We start from the raw sequence: 6075 nt of genomic DNA, 5'->3' as shown, positions 1-6075 counted from the left end.
CAAATGAAAGATTTGGGAGAAGCGAGCTATGTTCTAGGCATTAAAATTCTAAGAGATAGAAAGAACAAGCTCCTAGCACTTTCACAAGCAAATTATATTGATAAAGTGCTTGAAAGATTCTCTATGAAGAATTCCAAAAAGGGTCAATTGCCGACCAAACATGGAATTTCTCTTTCCAAAGATCAGTGTCCTAAGACACCACAAGAGCAAGAGGATATGAGAAAGTATCCCTATGCGTCAGCTGTGGGGAGCCTAATGTATGCAACGTTATGTACTAGACCTGACATATGTTATGTAGTAGGGATTGTCAGTCATTATCAATCAAATCCAGGTTTGGAACATTGGATTGCGGTGAAACATATTCTCAAGTATCTCAGGAGAACGAGAGACTATATGCTAGTATATTCGGGTAGTGACCTCGAACCTACTGGATACACTGACTCGGATTTTCAATCTGACAAGGATAGTAGAAAGTCTACTTCTGGGTCAGTATTCACTCTTGGTGGTGGAGCAGTTGTTTGGAGAAGCACTAAGCAATCTAGTATAGTTGATTCAACCATGGAAGCTGAATACATAGCAGCTTGTGAAGCAGCTAAGGAAGCAGTTTGGCTGAAAAAGTTCTACACAAATTTGGAAGTAGTTCAAGAAGTGGAGAAACCACTTGTTCTTTACTGTGACAACAGTGGAGCAGTGGCCAATTCTAAAGAACCAAGAAGCCACAAGAGGGGAAAGCATATAGAGCGCAAATACCACTTAGTCAGAGAAATCGTACATAGAGGAGATGTGACCATTCTGAAAATCGCATCAGAACACAACCTGGCGGACCCGTTCACGAAGATGCTTCCAGCAAAGCAATTCGAGGGTCATGTACGTAATATGGGATTGAGAGAAATGCCTCACTTGCTTTAAGTACAAGTGGGAGATTGTTAGGAGTGTGTCCTAAAAGCATGTAAAGACATCTGTTTTTTTTTTAATGAATAAATAAATACAATAGTTTATTATTATTGTTATATTTAGATTGTTAAATTATTGTTTGAATAATTTTGAAAATATCAGAAAAATTCCATATTCATTATTGAGGATGTGATCTTGTATTAGTACGAGAGAATTAAGATAACATCAATGAATAAAAATAGTCAACAACAACAAATTAAAGTTATGAAATTCTTTAATTGGAGTTGTAAGTACGGTTTACTGAGTATCATAATGATACAAATAATCTAGATTCAGATTATTGATGTGGAAAAACATCTCGGTAAAGGTGCTTCATATAATATGATTATATATGACATGGACCATATGAATTAGAGTCTTTATCCAAAAACCATTTAACAATAAAGACTTGTAATTCATATCATAACTGATGATGATTTATAGATCAACCTAAATCCTGAGTGTTCATGAACTCCTGTTCATGTTTATTAAATCTTTTGATTCATTCGTTAAGGTCTCTTCAAAGAATGAGGCTAATGACTTTTGTTTTGGAGATTTAATATCATGGATGGCTGGGAACATGTATCAACAATACGGAATCGAATCGTATATTAGTTCCCTTAAGGGTTAATTCTGGAACTGAATGATTTTGAGCTCAAATCTATAATTAGATTATAGATTATTTATTCACTAGTGAATTAATGGTACTTAAGGAATAAGAAGTAAATTAGAAAGGTTAAATGGTAGTTCTTCCATTCTAATTTATGAACTAATTAATTAGAGGGTTGAACTATTGTAAGATGGTTATATCAATGGACGACTTAAGAAAAACATTTCTGTAAAAGTATATCTATAACATAAAGAGTACAATTATGAATTTATAGTGGAGTAATATCATAATTAATAAATTAACTATTATAATTAAAGATTTTAATTATTTAGTTTCAATTTATTGGAGCTTAATGTTATAGGTCCATGGTCCCCGAAATGGCTCAAACAATCACTGTCAAAAGCAAATACAAAAAATGGGCAAAAAGGACTTATGTGATAAGTAAAATATTTTTCTATAATTAGTTAATTATTTGATTTGACAAAAATATAATTAATTTTGAATTAATTTATTTTTGGGATTTTCAATATTTAAATAATAATAAAAATTGGGAAAAATCACATTCCATCACAGGCATGTGGTACACGTGTGGTACAGTGCACATGCACTGTGCTACACTCATAACAGAGTTTACTCAGTCTCTTGATTCCACTATTTTAGTTATTTAAATATTAAATAAATAATGAGATATTTTAATATGATTAAAATATTATTATTTAAACAAAAATATGATAACTGGTAAGTTATTTTGAATTTGTTTAAAATAACAAATATTTTAATATATTGAATATTATTAAATATTGGATATCAGTTTTTCACATAACGTAACTTTTCAGGGATAGAAAAATATCTAGGAATCTCTCTCAGAGAAAGAGAACAGTGACAAAAACTAAAGTCATTGTTCTTCACAAAACCTAGGTCCAAACTTTATCAGATCTCATGTGTTGAGAACATCTGATAAATAGTTATTGCCTATTATTTGTATAGCGAGCCCACACTCATTCTTTGTGTGCCTGAGAACATTTTGGAAGATCTTGGTGTGAGATCTCAAGGATTCGGGCATACGAAAAGATAGCAGCAAGGAAGGACCTGAGGTAATTTTTCTATTATTGTCCTTATTCAATATATATATATATGAGTGTGAAGAAGTAGATCTAGAAATCTTATGGGATTAATCTGACAATTTGATTATTGTTCCGCTGCTCTCTGATTTGATCAATAAAAACCAACATCCCGCACTTGTCTCCAAATTCTCGGTTTTGGTATGGAAAATAAGTTAGATTTTATGTGTTATATGTTTGTATGTATGTTTTTTTTATGTTTATAGTCACTTGGGAAATATGGTTGCTTAGACAGCAAATTCCAAGATTTTTATCGTTATCGTAGACTATAGTTGTGTTTAAACCTACATCTAATATAGTAGTTAAGATCACTATAGCAGTTTTTATCACATACTATGATAATGAGTTAATGGCCATCAATATTGCAGTCCATTTTATGTTTTACGTTTTAGTAGTTTTTCCTTACTGGGCATTACGCTTATTCCTTTTTATTTAGATTGACTAGGAAAATGAACATGGAAGACCAGATAGATCTGAGGTAGGTTTGGCATGTGTATTGGGCGAGGAACTAAAGGAATGAACTGATGGGATCGATCGAGGATAACGTTGATATTTTGAGTCTTTTAATTATGTATTTAAAATTTCCACACTTAGTACTTTGAATATTTAAATAAATGTTTTGTTTTCTATATTATTTTATGTATGAACAATGGGATCCCGTACTTTTGGATTTTCTATAATAAAGTCTTTACTATTTTATGCATGTATCCAAAAGATAGTCGTATGTCTTGGTAGTTATTAAAGGTCTGAGGTCTTTAAATTAGTCGGATCTTTACAGTTGGTACCAGAGCCACGGTTCATATGCATAAAGTTCTCGTTGATACACACCCAAAAGCTCCAGGATCTAACCGCCAATGTAAGTGTCTTGTTATGAATATTATGCTTATGTTGAAACTAACATTTTAGTTAATATGTTTTTAGTCAAAATGAATGGAGCCATGACTTATCAAGATATCCGTTCCATTAAGGCATTGAAAAAGATCAGAGAGTCAAAGGATACAATAGGTGTGCTAGAAAGAATCACTCAAAGATTGGTCAGATTTCACAAGGAGATAGCTCACCTTGAAATCACTAGGCAAATTATGATGAAAGCCATGGAACAATATGTCCTAGTAATTAGGATGTTTAAAGATATGGATTTTGTAGTTTCAAATTTGGAAGAATTATGGAAAACTTTAGATGATGAAGATAATTTACCGATAACGATTAGATATTATTCTCTTATACTTAGGTTTACCAATAGGTTTGAGATTCAATTTACCCATGAACAAAAGAATAATATCCTAATGAATATTCCCCGTGGTATATTCAAGGCTTATGATATGAATGATTATGAGGAAATAACTGATGATATTCTAGATGAAGGGTCAGATGTAAAAGATCTTGATTTTGAGAAATTTTACCGTAGTTATAATTAGTATTGTTTCCTTATTTATTTTGAATTATTATTGTAATAAGTGAAAATTTTCCAAATGAAAAAAGTTATTATGATTTTTGAATTGTATGTGTGAAATTTGAATTATTTTTTTCATAATTAATTTAGAATAATTAAATAAATAATGGCTAAATTCAGTGAGGGTGGATACAAATCAATGGACCGAGTTCTGTATTGAGAGTATAGGGGGCCATAGTAGTGAGAATGATTTTAATGATCTCAGCCCCCCCTCAATATGGTTAACTTTGGAACAACGACAAGTTTCGAGCCTGAGAATTAAGTCATATAGGGTGGTTAGAAACAGACTTAAGAAATAATACAGATGGCCTAATAGTCTAAGTATGAAAACACACCCTAATTTATAAAGATGACTTACATAATTTTTCATAAGAAATCATAAATGATAGGTCTGAGTTATGTTTGCTTAGACTAAGTGCTTATCTTAGAAACTATTAGGGTAAGTTCTAACGTGTTTCTCTCGACTATTAGAACTTTGTTGAAGATGTCTCTCTGAAGGTCTACATGAACTAACAACAATGCCCCCAGCACCACCAACGAGACACACGAAGACTTTCCTGTCCGAAAAAAGGGAGGACCTGCTACCACTGCCGCTACTAAAAGAAACACACCACCTCCGATCGAAAACAATGTTGAAGTTATTCAGTTATGACAACAAGTAGAAGAACTACTACAGCAACAACGGCAACCTCAGTCGCAGCCTCATCCAACGACTCAAGCACCCCAACCATAGTGCGGGGGATGGCCGATGGAAAATTACGCGTCCTATCCATCTTACTACATGGAGCCAGTCTATGAGCATTTTCGAAAGCAGCACGTTTCATATTTTGAAGGGAAAACCGACCCCTTTGAGGCTAAGGAGTGGCTCAGGAATGTAGAGTCGATTCTGGCACACATGAATCACGGCAACGCGGATCGCATATCTTGCATTACTTCTTTACTGAAAAAGGATGCCAGAATCTAGTGGGATTTGGTGCAACAGTCTCAATATATCACCACCATGACTTGGGCCAGATTTGTGGAGTTGTTTCGTAAGAAGTACTACAATTCGCAGTCATCGCTACCAAGGTGGAGGAATTTGTCAGCTTGAAACAGGGAGATTTGTCGGTAGTCGAGTACGCTCGGCACTTTGATCGGCTAGCAAAGTTCGCACCTTTGTTATTCATTTTATTGATGGAATCCCATATTTGGTTATGACTAGGTGACCGCTAAGGAACCAAAAGACAGATCATTTTCAAGGGTCGTTCTTTTGTTAATTCTCGCTCGAATCAGAGGTAAGAAAACTGCACCCCATATGTGACATGCATGGTTATTCATGAGGCATGTTGAATGTTTAAATGTGGAAGTTGATTGGATATCGAATGCTTAGAAAATCTTGCTCATTTGTGCATGGCACTGACTGAATAGTCAGAATTGGCAATGGTGTTAGTATTAACTAAGAAGTCGTGACTCATTAGTCAGGTTCGGTAGTAGTATTGAGCACTTGTCACATGGTATTGACTCATAAGTCAAGAACGGTCTTAGCGTGTTAACGCAAGCCGACGCTCCTAAGGTAGGGTACGTCTGCCACATACTCATAATTCCAGGGTTTACGAGTATGTTAGACACTTGACCAAATGAATTAAATAAAATGTTACTAAGAAATACATAAAAATTTAAAACTTTTATCTAAATTTATTAATAGAAATTATTACATGTATGAATAATTTAAATTTAATGTAGCAATATGAAAAATCCTAAACCACTATTGCATTGCTACTGAGTCCGTGCTTCACAAGTTGCTCAACATCTAAAGCCACACCTGGAAAAATATTGGAAAATAACATAATGAGCTAACACTTAGTAAGAAAATATCATGCATACACATACACATGAATGTCGTGAATTTGAATTACACATATACTAATATGCTGACTTATATACTTATGCATTACATTTATTACTCATGCACTTTCAAA

Source organism: Humulus lupulus, chromosome 2, assembly GCF_963169125.1.
Source record: "Humulus lupulus chromosome 2, drHumLupu1.1, whole genome shotgun sequence".
NCBI classification, from domain to species: Eukaryota; Viridiplantae; Streptophyta; class Magnoliopsida; order Rosales; family Cannabaceae; genus Humulus; species Humulus lupulus.
This window is presented reverse-complemented; position numbering follows the sequence as displayed.